Source organism: Balaenoptera borealis (assembly GCF_965194805.1).
Source record: "Balaenoptera borealis genome assembly, chromosome: 8".
Lineage (NCBI taxonomy): Eukaryota > Metazoa > Chordata > Mammalia > Artiodactyla > Balaenopteridae > Balaenoptera > Balaenoptera borealis.
Window position 1 is genome coordinate 88,784,436 of NC_138865.1, and position 17,775 is coordinate 88,802,210.

The 17,775-nt window shown below is 44.5% G+C and overlaps 1 protein-coding gene across 1 annotated transcript in view; it reads right to left on the reverse strand.

Moving 5' to 3' along the window:
- LOC309634268 (uncharacterized protein) overlaps window positions 1-17,775 on the reverse strand; it is a 145,050-nt gene that overhangs the window by 70,471 nt on the left and 56,804 nt on the right. The window contains exon 3 of the mRNA XM_082404249.1: window positions 16,859-16,979. The gene's annotated coding sequence lies outside the window, so the exon portion shown is untranslated. The remainder of the gene's footprint in view (window positions 1-16,858; window positions 16,980-17,775) is intronic.

Here is a 17,775-nt window from a genome sequence, read left to right on the forward strand (position 1 = left end):
TGCTAATGGGGCTGCGGTGTGGGGAGGTGTGAGGGGCCTGGGCTGCTCCTGTGGTGAGCCAAGCAGTACCCATACTTCTCTATAGAAAAGACAGAGGGGAATGCACAGGAAATAAAGGCTAAGGGAACTAAGAGATGGCAAGAAAAGAGACTAAAATTGAGGTCACCTCACTTGCAAAGCAAACACAACTTTGAACAAGTTATCTTCCGCTCTGAGCCTCCATGTACAACTCTGTCAAATGCGGTAATAACACCACCCTTGCTGCCTTGGGGTCAGGATGAAGGAGGTGCTGTACACGGAAGCCCCTAGGCAGGGTGTAGCCCACAGCAGCACTTGGTGAGGGTCTGCTCCTGAAGCATCGCTGAGCAGCTCTCGTGGTGAGCTTTGGCCATCATCGCAGTTGACAAAAACAACGTAATAATAATAATACCTATTTCCCGAACTCCTGCTCTGGGCCAATACTCACAGCAACCTTTGAGGAAGGTGTCATTATCCCCATTTACTGATGAAACTGACAGTTCAGCAGTGAACAGGGGTGACACGCCCCAGGTCACTCAGTTAGTAAGCCAAGATGCCGGGACTGGCACCCAGGACTGGCTGAAGCCAAATTTTGTTCCTTGATACCAGGCTGTGGAAGCCCTGTGAATCAGGCCCAAGGTGTGGAAGCCTTTTGGTTGATCTTCCAGCCCAGTAGAGGGACCACCACCACAGACCTGGACCACAACCACTGTGCATGATGGAGGGGCACTGGACAAACGTCCAGAGCCCTGAGTTCCGGCCCCTCTGCTCTGCAAAAACAAATGCATGGTCTTACTCCTTGCCCTCAGCCTCAGTTTCTCCATCTGGGTGCCACAAGTCAGACTCTTGGGGTTTTCCAACTAACTCTCTGAGATTGTGCAGACAGTGGCAGGAAGGAGGAAAGCTACCCTAAATGGAAACACTGCACTGTGTTCCTCCATCCCTTAATAACCACTAATTAGTTAATCCCCACAGCAGCAGGGTGTTAACAGGTTTTTTTTTTTAACATCTTTATTGGAGTATATTGCTTTACAGTGGTGTGTTAGTTTCTGCTTTATAACAAAGTGAGTCAGCTATACATATACATATATCCCCATATCCCCTCCCTCTTGCATCTCCCTCCCACCCTGCCTATCCCACCCCTCTAGGTGGTCACAAAGCACCCAGCTGATCTCCCTGTGCTATGCGGCTGCTTCCCACTAGCTATCGATTTTACATTTGGTAGTGTATATATGTCCATGCCACTCTCTCACTTCGTCCCAGCTTACCCTTCCCCCTCCCCGTGTCCTCAAGTCCACTCTCTACGTCTGCATCTTTATTCCTCCTGTCCTGCCCCTAGGTTCTTTAGAACTATTTTTTTTTTTTTTTTAGATTTCATATATATGTGTTAGCATGTGGTATTTGTTTTTCTCTTTCTGACTTACTTCACTCTGTATGACAGACTCTAGGTCCATCCACCTCACTACAGATAACTCAATTTCGTTTCTTTTTACAGCTGAGTAATATTCCATTGTATATATGTGCCGCATCTTCTTTATCCATTCATCTGTTAATGGACACTTAGGTTGCTTCCATGTCCTGGCTATTGTAAATAGAGCTGCAATGAACATTGTGGTACATGACTCTTTTTGAATTATGGTTTTCTCAGGGTATATGCCCAGTAGTGGGATTGCTGGGTTGTATGGTAGTTCTGTTTTTAGTTTTTTAAGGAACCTCCATACTGTTCTCCATAGTGGCTCTATCAGTTTACATTCCCACCAACAGGGCAAGAGGGTTCTCTTTTCTCCACACCCTCGCCAGCATTTATTGTTTGTAGATTTTGTAATCAGGTATTATTATCCCCAGTTTACAAGCAGGAGGTTGAATGAGAGAGGGATTGGCACCAGGCTCAGGGCAGGGATGGGATCAGTGAAAATGCTACAGATTGCTTCAGAAATGGGGGAGAGCTCAGTAGAGGGATGAGGGAGGCCTCAAGGGGGAGAAACCACATAGGAATGTATTTCTCAACCTCAGGGAGTTGAAGTCCCTTTGACAGCATCTGAGCCAGTTCTCTCTGTGCACAGATGGGCAGATGGAGGCCCAGAGAGGGAGAGAGACTGGTCCAAGGTCACACAGCCAGAATCACAGACCAGGAGCACACAATGCCACAGGTTCTCAGCTGAGGCTGCTCTGATGGGGGCTGGGGAGTAGGGGATGGCTCTGAAGAGCTGGGCTCCCTCTGTGGCCTTCCTTGAATTCCTAGAGAAAGCAGTAAGCCCCCGGGGATTATGTCCGTACTAATGGCCTGTGACAAAGACAGTAGGATAAGCAGCTTGCTCTGCAGACTAAACAAGGTGCAAGAAGCCAAGTCAAACAAAAGCTGAGGTTTTGTGTTGGCCTGGCTGGTGGGCTAGAAGCAGCCTAGACTCTCGGGGGGTCAGGCCTTGTGCCACTGCCCAGAATCTCCTCTGGTGGCCTTTTCCCCCTTTGCCACTGAGGGCTGGACAGAAGTATGTCCACAACACATGACTGCCCCTGTTTGTAGCATAGAATGTGCTTTTATGACATTGCCCCCAAGATGAGGAAACTGAGGGTCAGAGAGAGGAAGGAAGATAGTGTCCCGAGGCACATAGCAAGTCAGGCAGAAGGTTGGGACCCAAGACCTCCTGACTCCCCGCGCCATCATGGCCTCCCAAATTCTTCCTTTAATTAGTGCTCAGTGACAAATGAACACTGGAACAGAGGGAAATGCAATTTTCTAATTTTTATCCAAAGTGTTGCCCTATGTGATATCTCATTAGAGTCCACAGCACAGGCTTCAAGGGCAGAGAAGCCTGGATTCAAGTCCTGCTTCCACATTTTTCTAGCCCCATGGCTTCGGCAAATTACTTCACCACTCTGAGCCTCAGTTTGCTCTGGAAAACAGGAGAAACAACAGTACCTCCCTCACAGAGTTGTTGGGATGATTAAATGAATTAATGGATGTCAAGTGTTTTGCTCTGTGCTTAGCATACAGTAAGCACCTAATTACTGCTATTGCTATTAGCAACTCTTGCACCGACCTGCTGGATGGCCCGAGGCAGGGCCCTCACCCTCAGCCTCCATACTCCTCTCTCTCAAATGAGCTGTCACAAAGATTTCTTCTCACTCCAGGGCTCTGTGGTCTCTACCACCAGCCTTTCCAACCCAAATGAAACCGTAGACTCCAGAGGCAGTGAAGTGGGCTGGGAGCCTCTGTCACCTTCTAGGCCAGGCTGCTTGCCCTGCCCCCAGCTCCACACACCTGCTCCAGGATGTTCTGGGTGTGAGTCCCCTCAGCAGGCAGTCTGTCCCTCCCCAGAGCTGGTGTTGAGTCAATTCTGTGCTGTTCCAACGGTTTGCACGTGATGGCCAATCAGGAGACCATAGGCCTTGAAAAGCTGGGGAGAACTTGGAGATTAGAGCTGAGGAAGAGGGTCAGGAAGATTTGGGGGCTAGCTGGGAGAGCATCATGTCCCTCTGCCCTGGCAGTGCTGTCCTTATGGTCTAGGGAGTCAAATCCTCCCTGCCTTGTTTCTGGTAAAAATAGCTAAAGACGCTCCTACCTCCAGGGACTCAGAAGTCGGTCTCAATCGACTCCCTCAGCAAGGGTCAAAGGGACCCTCTCCACAGTCCTAATTGTGCAGGGATTGTTCTAGTTGTTTCTGAACGCAGCTTCCTTTCTACATTCTAGAACTCACTTCTGCAAAATGAGAATGGTTTGACTCCAGGCCTGGGGCCATTTCTCACTCCTTCCCTCCTGGTTCCCAACAGGAACAAGAAGAGATCTGCCTCATGAGGATTAAGTGATATGTTCTCTAGCAGGTAGGGAGGTGGCGTGAGGAGATTACCTACCTCCCCCGACTTACCTGTCTGTGTGTCAAGTTTAAGCCCCTGGAGGGTTTCTGTAACACTGTTAGGAATCTTAAAAAGTAGAGACCCTGTTTGTGGGATTACAGGGTGTGGAGACATTCTCACCTTTTACACTGAGGCTTCAGACTGGCTACCAACCCCACTCAGTCCTGCCAGTTGCTGAGCCCTGCTTTGCACAGAAGCGATTTATTCCAGTCTGTTAAAAATGAGTCACATCCCAGGAGCCCCTTATCTTTGGGACACATTCTGCCATTAACCAGTTTGGAGTCAAAGTAATGTTTCCAGACATAAATGTAGTTGGGAAAGTGCTGGGCTGCGTTAAAGGCTCTGCTCCTCTAGGTGCTTCTGTGTGACCTTAGGCAGGTCATTTTCCCTCTGAGCTTCCATTTCTTAACCTGTTTCCAAAACATAACAACCTCCAGCCACATCTGTTGTTCATGATTAGATGAAAGAGCTTTCTGAAATGTATATTGTGGCATAAATTTGACATTTATCATTGTCAGATCTTATAAAAGTTATTTGACTCTTTATGTATATGTATAACTTTGATAAAAATAAAAACTTTTTTAAATGATGTGTTGATAGCTGTTTTACAGTTTAGTTGAAATATTTGGGAATCATTAGAGAAAAGTACATAGAAAACTAATCAAAGAAATTATTAACTCCAGGAAAAACAAAAATAAGTACAAAGAAGAGAAACACAGTATTTTACTTGGCTTAGCATTAAACAACATTTACATAGTTATATCAATACTTGTGAAAACACTGAATACTGACTGAACCAAACATTGTGATAGTATAGTAAGAGGATAAAGACAGGGACATTTAGAGAAGGTTAGTTAAGAGGGCTACACCCTCTTCCTTAAAATAGGAAATCAATAGATAATGTCTAAAATTGATAAATCAAGAAATAACAGTATAAGCATATCAACTGGAAATGCAGATATAAGTAGCAGAAGAAACAGCTAATGGAGTGTAAAGTGATTGGAGGGGGGCAGCCCTGGGGAATGAGAAAGGATGAGGAAGAGAGTTTTCATTATAATAAGACTTTAGTATTATTTTACTTTTCAAGTTATATGCATATATTCTTAGATTAAAATTAAAATTAATTAAAAAAATAAAAATAGAGGAAAGTGACAGCTACAAGGAGGTTAATTTTGGTTCCAGATAAGGAAGAACTTCCTAATATCTAGAGCTATCCAAAAATGGAACCTCTGCAGATAGTGAATTCCCTGTCATCAGAAGCTTTTAAACAGAAACTATATGTCCATCTGTCAGAAACAAGGTAGAGAGTTCTAGCTTTGGCTGGGCTTTGCTAAGTAAGCTTAGGGATCACTTTCAATTCTAAGATTCCTTCTAATTCTATGCATCTGTGGAAGCTGGGATGTTCTTGTCATTTATCTCATAACTAATTCATTTATCTGTGCATTTAATAAGCATTTGCTTAGTACCTATTTTGTTTCTGGTGCTGCACCAGGTCCTGGGTTGAGGATAGAGGAACCAAGATAGATATGACATAGTGGCTGCCAACAAGAATCACTGAAAGTCAGTCCTGGAAAGTTCCTCAGCATTTGTCTGATCCAACCCCTCATTATACAGAGAAGGAAACTGAGGCCCAGAGAGAGGGAGACACTTGCACAATATCACACAGCATTAGTGGCAGAGTCAGGCTCACATCTAGACCTCTTGATTCCTGTGCTAGTAATCTTTTCCTCACAATCCTGCTTCTGAAGAGCACTTCTTCAAAAATAGTTCTAACAAAAATGAAGTTGATTCTTCCTGGTATTTTACTAATCTCATTCATGTAGACACATCATCATTGTGCAATGAATCTTATTATTATTTTAATTATAGCAAGGTTTGACTTCCTGGATATCTGCTTCAGAAAGGCATGCAGTGAGCTTTCTGGAGACACCCAGTAAAAGTTCACTGAACCCAAACCTCCAAGTCATTCACCAGAGAGATCTAAAACAACAGAAATAAAACTAACTGACATTGCTTTGTCTCACCACCTTGTGACATGCGTGAGAATTCTTAGGTAGAGAGTTACCGCCTGTGTCATGGGTAAAATCCCAAATCATTTTGTGGAGTTTGTTATTATTCCAACAGCTATGAGAGCCAACATTTGCATGTACCAACATCTCCTTGCAGTATCACTTCCTGGATCCTTTTTGCTCGATTTAGTAGTCCTGTCTTTGCCACTTTGAAAAAAGTCCCACATCTCACTGAATTTCCGTTTTCCCTATCTGTTTTGTTTGTTTGTTTGTTTGGGTTTTGTTTGTTTGTTTTAGTAATAGTCACCATGGGTATTAGACAAGATTAGTGGTTCTCAACCAGGGACAATTTTGTCCCAGCCCCTAGCGGACATCTGGTAATGTCTGGAGACATTTTTGGTTGCCACAACTGGGGTGGAGTGATACCGGCATCTAGTGAGGTAGAGTCCAGGGCTGCTGCTAAACATCCTATACTGCACAGAGCAGCCCCTCCCAACACAATGATCTGGTCCAAAGTGCCAGTACTGCTGCTGTTGAGCAACCCTGGTTAGACTCTTTGGCTGCAAGGGACAGAAACCCAAGTCCAACTTGCTTTAGTAAAAGAAGAAAAAGGAAAAAAACAAAAACAAAAACAGGGTGGTTATTGGAAGAATATTATCATTGTTTTTAAAAAAAGAAAAGAGCTAAAAAAAACTTCAAGATGGATACACCTTGGAGATTAGCGTAATTCAGCTCCCATCTGGACTACCTCTCCTGTCTGTCTTCCTTTTGTTCTCATTCTTTCCATGTGACACAGGCCTAGCCACCCTAGTTTTGAGCTCATATCCTCGCAGCCTCACAACCAGAAAGGAAAAGGTCCTTTTCTTTCCTAGATCCACTGTCACAAATCCCAGAAAAGGATTCTGATTGGTCAAGCTTGGGTCACATCCTCATCACTTGAACCAATGACTAAGGCCAGAGAGGGTGAAGTACTATATACAATGATTGACCTAGCCTGGGCCAGTGCCTACCCCTGTGGCCAGAGGGATGAAATCTGTTTACTGAAGTGGAGGAGGTAGGCTCTAGATAGAGAAAAACAATAGCCACTACAGCATGGAATAATAAAGAGGGTGCTGGACTAAGAGTCAAACATCTGGATGCTATTCTTGGCTTGTCTCTAACTTGCTGTATGATCTTGGACAAGTCCCTTTCCCTCTCTGGGCCCCAGTTTCTTACCTGTACAATGAAAAAATGGACCAGAAGTCAAAGATATCTCCCACCTCTAACATTTGATAACTTTTGATTGGTTAAGTATTGTTCATGTTCCCAACTATGCTGACATTTGAAAATACTTGCTAAACCCACCTAGCTTTTAGATTGCTGGTTCCAGGATACAATATAGTCTAGAAATATCTAATTTTTTTTCAAATTTAGTTTAGTTATCTGGTCTTTTCCAACTTCTTAATGATAATGAAAACAGCATCAACTAAAATGCTTTAGCACCTATTCATATTTTCAAAATGGTCTGTGTACTTCTCAATTCTTTCATAATATTCAACCCTTATAGGAAAAATTTGTAGACCCACAAGAACCACTTACACATTGTTTTTTCTTTTAAAAGAATTACTAGTGATTAAGAAAGATTAAATATATGAATAAAATCTACTTTCAACTTGGTATATGAATTTTATGTTAATCCTTATTTTGAAATGCATGTAGTCAAAAGAAATAGATGGTGTTGGGAAATCTCCAACAATATGGAAGATAAGGCAAAGATTTCAATATCACCAACCACTCATTCATTCAACAAATAGTTTCTGAGTACCTACTATGTTCCGGACACTATTCAATGATCTGCCCCTGTGTAACTTACATTCTAATGGATGCAGCTACATTTTAGTAATTGAAGAAGGATTTTTTGAATTCTAGCCCATCATCAACGAGGTGAAGTCCATACCTCTCAGCCCCTTGCCAACCCCACCAGCTCCAAGAGAACTCCCACTCACATCCTACACCTCACCAAACAGAACTTCCAGGTTGCTATCTTTGAAATTCACCAGTTCCAGGACTTCCCTGGTGGTGCAGTAGTTAAGAATCCACCTGCCAATGCAGGGGACACGGGTTCAATCCCTGGCCCAGGAAGATCCCACATACCGTGGAGCAACTAAGCCCATGCGCCACAACTACTGAGCCTACGCTCTAGAGCCCGCGAGCCACAACTACTGAAGCCTGCGTGCCTAGAGCCCGTGCTCCGCAACAAGAGAAGCCACCACAATGAGAAGTTCGCGCACCGCAACGAAGAGTAGCCCCCACTTGCTGCAACTAGAGAAAGCCCATGCACAGCAACAAAGACCCAATGCAGCCAAAAATAAAAATTAATTAATTAATTTTTAAAAATTTTAAAAAAAGAGTAGCCCCCACTTGCCATAACAAGAGAAAGCCCATGCTCAGCAACGAAGACCCAGCAAAGCCAAAATAAACCTCACCAGTTCCCACACACCTCTTCTACTTGGAACCCTTTTGCCTTCTCCACATTAGTATCACTGCCTCTAGGAAACCTCCTTGCATGGTTCTTTCTTCCTACCCCCCAGATTTAGTCCTGCCCTACTCTGTGCCCCCCAAACCTCATACACATGTCTATCACTTAACACCTCTCATTTTATGTCAGAATTATTTTTTATGTCTTTGCTTCTCTCACTGGAATACAGAGTTCTCTAGGGAAAGGAAAGGTTCTTATTTACCTGAGGACTTTTGGGGCTTGACAATCCACACACACACACACACACGCACACACACACGTGCACACGCATGTGCCTCAGACCTGCTCTTCCTCCTCTACTCCCCTTCTCAGTGAGTGACACCCCCATCCTCCCTGTTATTCAGGCTAGAAACCTGGGCATCATCCTCAATGAATCCCTTTCTCTAACCTCCCACATCCAACCAAGGTTCATCATGTTTACCTACCTCCTTACATACCCTCACCTCTGGATGAATCAGTTACTTCCCTTGGCCTAGATCAAACTTGCCCTATCCCTCATAGCCTGGGTAGCTTGTTATTCAGGGTTCACTTTAACCTTGACCTCCTCTAGGAAGCCTACATTAATTCTTGTCCCTCCAGGCTGGGCTGAGCGTCTGTTCTCTGGGTAGTTTAGGTCTCCCGTGCTTCCTAGTTTATATGGCAATTCTTCTTCTCTCCTAGTAGACTATACACTCCAAGAGGGTGGGTTATTGTTTATGACTGCATCCCCAGCTTCTAGCCTATTTCCTGAGATGTGATAAGTTACCACTAATGACTTTTTAAATAAATGCAGGAACAAACTCATTTGGAGTCAGAAAGTCTGGATTCCACTCAGATCTGCCATTAACTAGTTGGGTCACTATGCACTTAACTTCACTGAGCCTCAATGTTCTCATCTGTGAAATGGCCATAATAATTCCGCCCAGTCTACCTCCAGGGTTGAATGCAAAAAGCATATGAGATAATAAATGTGAAAGCTATTTATAACCTCTGGGTTGTTTTACACATGTAAGGAGTTACTTCTAAATGTTTTGGGTTGTGTTTGGTTTTGGTTTTTGTTTTTATATTTTCTCTGATTATTTTAAATATAATTAGGTATTGCTCCTACTTGTGAATTTCCTGTAGGGGCAGAATCCAAGAACTATGTTGCTGCTACTCATCTCTGAGAAGATTAGAAGTGTTTTGATTTTTTAAAATGTTTAAGAGAATATTTTTGATACAAATTGTACTAGAGGCACTATTGGAAATAATCTAAATTTCACTTAAGCAACTAATACCAAATTGATACAAATTAAACAAATTAACTCTTTATAAGTATTGATATAAAGGGAAAGAACTGACAATTTAGAACAGAATAGGAAAAGAAAATATACAAAGCAAACTTAACTTCAGTTTTACACTTATTAAATTAGCAAAAAACTTTTTTTTTAAAATAGCCTTTGCTCTTCTCATTTGGTTGATCTTAATTTATTTATTTATTTTTAATAAATTTATTTATTTTATTTATTTATTTTTGGCTGTGTTGAGTCTTCGTTGCTGTGCGCGGGCTTTCTCTAGTTGTGACAAGAGGGGGCTACACTTCGTTGCGGTGCGCGGGCTTCTCATTGCTTCTCTTGTTGCAGAGCATGGGCTCTAGGTGCGTGGGCTTCAGTAGTTGTGGCACATGGGCTCAGTAGTTGTGGCTCGCGGGCTCTAGAGTGCAGGCTCAGTAGCTGTGTTGCAAGGGCTTAGTTGCTCCGCGGCATGTGGGATCTTCCCAGACCAGGGCTCAAACTCATGTCCCCTGCATTGGCAGGCGGATTCTTAACCACTGAGCCACCAGGGAAGTCCCACAAAAAACATTTTTAAATGATAAGTCTCAATGCACATACACTGCTGTTGGAATGTAAATTGCTCAGTTCTCTGAAAAGCAAATTGATAAAATATATCGAGAGCCAAAAAATAATTCTACTCTTGGAAAGCTATCTTAAGGGAAGAATTTAACAGAATAAAAAAGTTTTGTGCACTAAAACATATAGATTACTCATAAATAATAAATAAATAATCAAAAAGTGCCAGCAACTACGACAATGGAGAAATGGTTTGGTAAAGCATGCTGCATCCACGGGATGAAGTATTTTATACAATTAAAAGCAATCATTATGGATGCATGGCCAGGGTGCTCTTAGTCCTGCCCACAAAACTCCTGTGAGTCCTGTTGGATGGTTTCTTCATGATCAGGGGAGGGCCAAACTCTCAGAACAGATCCTTGCTCAAGTCTTCAAGCACTCAAGGCCAAGTTCTCCAAGATGTTCCCAATGAAAGTGTTCAGCTTAAGCCATAGCCTACAATATAGTGGCAGTGGATTTGCAGGAGGTGGCAATGGGCACACTAACATTTCAGTAGCTTGGTAACTTACTGTTGACTCTGCTCACAATGAGGCTGTTCACATTCTGCTGGCCTTGAAGGAGACTATGGACACCTGGAGCAAGGTTGTGTCTCCTGCAGCCAGCTCCTAACCAAAATTAAGAGGATGGCCAGGGACTTCCCTGGTGGCACAGTGGTTAAGAATCCGCCTGCCAATGCAGGGGACATGGGTTCGATCCCTGGTCCGGGAAGATCCCACATGCCGTGGAGCAACTAAGCCCACGCACCACAACTACTGAGCCTGCACTCTAGAGCCTGCGAGCCACAACTACTGAAGCTCGTGCGCTGCAACTACTGAGGCCACGCGCCACGACTACTGAAGCCTGCGCGCTCTAGGGCGCACGTGCCGCAACTACTGAGCCCACGTGCTGCAACTACTGAAGTCCATGTGCCTAGAGCCTGTGCTCCCCAACAAGACAAACCACTGCAATAAGAAGCCCGCACACCGCAATGAAGAGTAGCCCCCGCTTGCTGCAACTAGAGAAAGCCTGCGCGCAGCAACGAAGACCTGATGCAGCCAAAAAAAAAAGAGGATGGCCAGACTCCCTGGGGAGAAGGAGTCAAGTGCATTCAAAAAGGCAGGGGTGGGGGGGCTTCCCTGGTGGCGCAGTGGTTGAGAGTCTGCCTGCCAATGCAGGAGACACGGGTTCGAGCCCTGGTCTGGGAAGGTCCCACATGCCGCGGAGCAACTAGGCCCGTGAGCCACAATTACTGAGCCTGCGCGTCCGGAGCCTGTGCTCCGCAACAAGAGAGGCCGCGATAGTGAGAGGCCCGCGCACCGCGATGAAGAGTGGCCCCCGCTTGCCGCAACTAGAGAAAGCCCTCGCACAGAAACGAAGACCCAACACAGCCAAAAAAATAACTAAATTAATTAATTAAAAAAAAAAAAAAAAAAAAGGCAGGGGGGGCTCTGACTCTGGGCTCCCTGTAATTGTAAGAGGGTCCCATGAACTGTGCCTCATGGTATTCATGTGCTTGTGTAGTACCCTCTTCTTGAACCTGGACTGGTCCTGGTACTCAACTGTAACTAGAGAACACAGCAGAAGTGAAGCTGCATGCCTTCTGAAGCTAGGTCAGGAAAAGCTTTCAAGCTTTTGTCTGGAACACTCTCTGAAAGCCATGGGCCTCGTGACTGCCATCCTAGAGAAGCCACTTTTAGGCACTCTGGTTGACAATACCAGCAAAGCGCAGCCTTTCAGCCATTCCCAGTAAGGCACCACACGTCCTCCAGACCAGCCCATCCATGAGCTGAATCCCCCCCAGGTGACTTCAGTCGGTATTGTATGGAGCAGACGAATCAATCAGCTAATCTTGGACCAAATTCCTGACCCATGAAACTATGGGACATTATTAAATGGTTGTTGTTTAAGCCACTAAGTTCTAGGGTAATTAATACACAATAGTACATAAGCAGCACATCACCTTTGGAGGATGCTTGAGAATAAACTCATAATTCCAGAAATAGGTAACGATAAAGAATCAAGTATTTATCTTGCCTTCCCTTTATGAACTGTACTTCAGAGTAACCAAACAGTTGATGAGATCAAGCTCTTCTTTATAAATAATTATAGCTAATAAATGATGAGGGAATATCAGAATTAGAATATCACCATTTGAAATCCCTGATGAAATAATAACGATCATCAATAACTGCAAAAATCATTAGGCAAAACCCCAGCGAGGAATGGTATAACAGGTTAGGCTGAAAACACCTCAACCCAACGATCAATATCTTCTTAATAAGCTATGAAGAGAGAAAACCAGACTTTACGTGCCTCCTGATATGAGGCAACAAGAAGTATATGGCACCAACTCTGAAGCTTTCTTGTCCCCAAATCAAATCTGAGCCTGATAACACTTCTAGATTTCATCCCAAGGACCAGAGGAACATGTTACATGATCCCCTGGGGGTGTAATCCACAAAATCAAAAACATGGAAAACTCTACGGGACAAACAACCAAATTTCTTCAAAATATCTATTTTTTTTAAATAGAGGAAGAAGGGGACCCTATTGATTAAAAGAAACTTAGGAGATATATCAACCAAATCCAAATGTGTAGACTATCTCTGGATTCTGATATATATATATATACATATATATATATATTTGAACATTTAATACATTTGAAATATATATATTACTGTATATATATATGATAACTGACTGGATATTAGATGATATTAAGAAATCATTTTTAATTTTTAGGTGTGATAGGTTACTATAATTTTTTTAAAAGCCTTTATCTTTTAGAGATAAAAGATACATGTATTCCAATGCATATGGGATTTTTCTTCAAAAGAATCCAGTGGTAAGGGGGTAGGAGTGAATAGGGTATAAATGAAGCAAGACTGGCCATATATTGATATTTTAAAGTTAGGTGATGGGGATATGGAGATTTAATATACTAATATCTTTAGTTTTATATATAATTTAAATTTTCGTCTAAAAAAACTTTAAAACAAATAGTTCTAGCCAAAAACAGTGTTTCCAGTGATGCATCTCTGAGTGGTTTGAGAGCAAGAGAGACAGTCTTTACCTCCTCCCTCTCGCCAAATCCCCCTGCACTTACAGGACTAGAAACCTAAAGAGGCATCTGAAGTCACATTTTAAGGAAGCATAATGGAAGGGAGTTTGGAGAGGGAATGAAATCATTAAGGAGGATTATACTGTCACCACTCGACACAATGGGGATTGCTGCTTTTAACTGCTTTAAACAAGTCTTACTTCATACCAGAGCTTCGACTCAAGAAGGCGTCACCATGGGAAGTGGATCCTGCCCAGGAGATCAAATCTTTCTTCCTGGCTGAGTCTTTGAGTGCATGCTCCTGCCCTCCACAGCAAGAGAATAGAGGGGATTCTTAGAATGCACTTGAAATTCTCTTTTCCTCTTCATGGTGTCCTTGCAGCCAGGGGTCTTGGAAAGCTCAGGAATGAAGGTGCCTCGGATAAAGTGGCCTTCCTGACTCTGAGGGGCTGGGGGACCAGGTCAAGTTTCTGCCTTTCTGGGGGTCTCTACTTCTTGCACATTCAATGAGACGTAGTACAGCATAGAGTCAGCCAGCCTCTGGACACAGTTGGTTCTGCAAGTCACCAGCTGTGCAACATTCACCTCATTGCATCCCTGAAAGCAAGATACGGCACCACTAGCTCTACTAGAGCCATCCACAAAAATTCAGCCAGAGTTCTAACTCTTACTGCATCTTCTCAAACTGGCACCATCTGATCAGGAAATACAACCTAAATGTGTGCCATCAGTGTTTCCATCAGTCCATGAAGGATACAGGCTTCATCAAGTTGGACTAAGTGATCTTCCGTGAATGGATTATGTAAGACATCTACCTGACAAAACAATGCTAGCTCTTTGTACAAAGAAAAAAAGTCTTAATCTTAAAAAACCAAAAAAAAGTAGGGATGATAACTTCCAGCTCACATTGTTGTTGGAAGGATAAAAGCAGGTAATGTATGTGAAGCGCTCAGCATGGATCCTAGCATTGAGTCAGCTCTCAATAAAAGGATATTACTATTATTTATTTCTCCATAAAATGTGGATTGGATCGAATTAAGCTTCCTCCTAATTCCAGTGTTTGAGGATTCATTCATTTATGCAACAAGCATTTATTGCCAAGCCCTACACCAGGTGCTGGTGCTATAAGGTGGAGACACCTGACATGGGTGTTGGAGGCTAAAGTCAGCATATAAGGCAAAAACTCTGCATACTCAAAATTATTCTTGAAAACTCTTCCACCATCAACCGACCTCCCAAGCATCTGCTCCCCCATTCAGAGGTGCTGCTGGTGGGAGGAGCAGCATGGAGTGATGGTGGCTGAGGGATCTTTCAGGACATGGCATCTTGTCTCCTCCCAGGCCCCAGAACATGAAAGCCTTAAACTTTCCTCCATTCAGAGCAAAGCTGTGTTCCCTCCTTTGCTTTTGAGCCTTCAGCCCCAGTGCTGGATGAGAAAATGGAGGGCAGCCTCAGGGGTCACCTTCCATCAAGCTCAGGGTCGTTGTGAGATGGTCATCGCCCAGTTGACCAGAAGCATGCTGTTCCACTGAAATGTATCAAGCACCTTCCATGAGCAAGGTGTGCTGAGCATTGGCAAGAGTGGAGTAAGCCGAAGGTGGCCCCCCCAGGACTGTACAGATGCAGACCCTAGCCACAGTAAAGCAGGGTCAATAGGGCCACAGGAAGGCCCAGAGATGGGCTATGGGGGCCTAGGGGACAGAAAGAGTTACCTCACCTTCCTGGGTGGTGATACTGAACCCGACCCTTGGAGAACAGAGAAGACCTGGGCGCAAAACACTGGGGAAAGGGTGCCCTGGGATGAGGAGACAGCAAGAGGCAAAGTTGGAGGCAGGGTTGATGGGCTGTGTCTGAGGAACAGCATGTGGACCATACGTTCGGTTGAAGAGGAAGGCGAGGCTGGAGAGTCAACGGGGCCAGGTGGCAAAGGCCGTAAGGTCAGGCCAAGCGGACTGGGCTTGGTTGTGTAGGCAGTAAAGAACCAAAGGCCTGCAGCTGGGCTTAGCGAGGGGACCCGCCTGGGGTGAAACTCTCCTCCCAATACCTGCCCACAACCTCTCATAGGACAGTGCACAGCACCCTCCCAGGTTCGGAAAGCCCCAACTACAAACCCTTCTGCCCCAAGATCAAGCCTTTCCATAGTGGCTTCAGCAGGAACTTTAGGGTCAAGAGAGGCAACCCTTTAGGTTTCTCTATACAACTGCCCTTCATTATGGAGAAACCACACCAAGATGGGGTGGGAGTGGTGGAGGAGATGAAGGCTAAACCTAAGAAGAAGGGCTACTGACAAAGTGGCAGACTAAATAACCTGAAAGCTCCCTGCTACAAAACACCTAGAAATGCTGGGTAATATTTGTTTTAGTCATTTGAAATATACCGGAAATGTCAAGGGAAAGTAAGGGTATTTCCAACATCAAAACAAACGGAGAGGGACTTCCCTCGTGGTGCAGTGGTTGGGAGTCTGCCTGTCAATGCAGAGGGCACGGGTTCGAACCCTGGTCTGGGAAGATCCCACATGCTACGGAGCAACTAAGCCCGTACACCACTAATACTGAGCCTGCGCTCTAGAGCCCGTGCTCCGCAACAAGAGAAGCCACCGCAATGAGAAGCCCACACTCTGCAACGAAGAGTAGCCCCTGCTCGCAGCAACTAGAGAAAGCCCACACACAGCAACGAAGACCCAATGCAGCCAAAAATAAAAATTAATTAATTAATTTCTAAAAAATCAAAGGGAGAGCTGAAAACCAGAGCTGCAGTCTTACAGAGGAGCTGTCAGGGTAGCAGTGGAACTAGGGGCTTGCCTTCCAAGCATGTGGGAAGATTGGTAAGAATTGTGCTAGAAGGGCCCTTGGGAGTCTCACTCTGTGTGTGCTTGTAAGTCCCTGGCTGTCCTCTGCTTACAATGCTTGGAAAAGCCAGAAATGTTCTCTCTAGAGAGACAACTGGTATGGTGGAAAGAACCCGTGACGTGGCTCTGCCTCTATCCTCCGACATTCCTTCTTCCCTTCTCTAAGCCTCAATTGTATCATCTTTTAAATGGAAATGATGCTGCCACAACTGGCCTCACAGGGTTACTGGGAAAATGCACTCATTCATTCAACAAACCTGTATTGAACGGGGAGTGTGACAAGTGCTGGGATATGGAGCGAACAGGATAAAATCCCTGCTTTCAAGGAATTCACATCTAACAACTGAACAAAGAGAACAGAAAACAATATGGAAACAAATTTGTAGAGATAGGCAAGGTAGAGAGGACACAGCTCTACCCAGGCTTGGCCAGGAAGGTTGGCAGACTCTGGGGGAGGTGTTGTCTGAGCTGAATCATGAAGGATGAGTAGGAGTTGCTCACAAGAAGGTACAAAGGGCATTCCAGGCATGAAGAGAGCCCAGGGTCTGAAGCAGTGTGGCATGAATAGGGAACTACACACGGCACAGTGTTACTGAGCGACAAAGTACAGCTAGGGGGGTGAGAGAAAAGGGCTAATAGAGACACAGCTCACATGGCTGGTAGACAAGGCCTTGGATAGGCACAAATAATAACACTTACGTGAATTCCAGAGAAACTTCTTCCTCCTTGAAATAATTCACAATCCTCTTCCCACACCCATGACACCTGGGGCAATCATCAGAGCAAGAGTCAGGCTACTCTTTTGAGTTAGCCTGGGTTCCTAGAAAGCAGAGCATGAGTCAGGGGCTTACGAGCTATTCTTTTATTAGAGATCAGGAGTGAGGGACAAGGGGAGTGAAGCAGGAAGGAGGGAGGGCCAATACTAGCATGTGCTATGGAGAAGGCTACCGCTAGATGCACCTCATTATCCAATTTCATGGAAATGTCCCCATGCAATCTGCATCTCAGGTAGAGTGACCAACTGTCCTGGTTTTCACAGGTCTGAGGGATTTCCCAGGACATGGGACTTTCAGTGCTAAAACTGCAACAGTTCCAGGCAAACCAGGATGAGTTGGTCACCCTACTCTCAGGACTGTCTTCAGTGGTTGAATTTTCTCCTATGGAGTGTTAATTTCCCCCGTATTTCTGGGTTGTGCATGTATGGGCATCAGATTGACAGGAAGGTCAATGGGGAAACCTCAGGGAGGGAGGAGAGAGACATGTAACATGGGCCTGAGTGAGATACTACCAGGATGAGCCTATATGAAATAAGCATCCACACAAAGTTGGTGACTGTAGCAGCCACTGGAATAAGAGATAGTGAGGCCAACAGGATCTGAAGTGGGGCATCCTTCACCCCTAATTCAGAGACATTAGTCCTGGGCAATCTCCTATCTTCAATGTGTGAGCTCTCAGCATGTGACAATCAGCTTGGTGCCTTGGTGTTCTATCCCATGTCCATCGTGAATAGAATAGATAAATACTTTTAAATTACAAAAATCCTTTTTTTTTTTTTTTCTGGCTGTGCCACACAGCTTGTGGGATCTTAGTTCCCCAACCAGGGCCCCCTGCAGTGC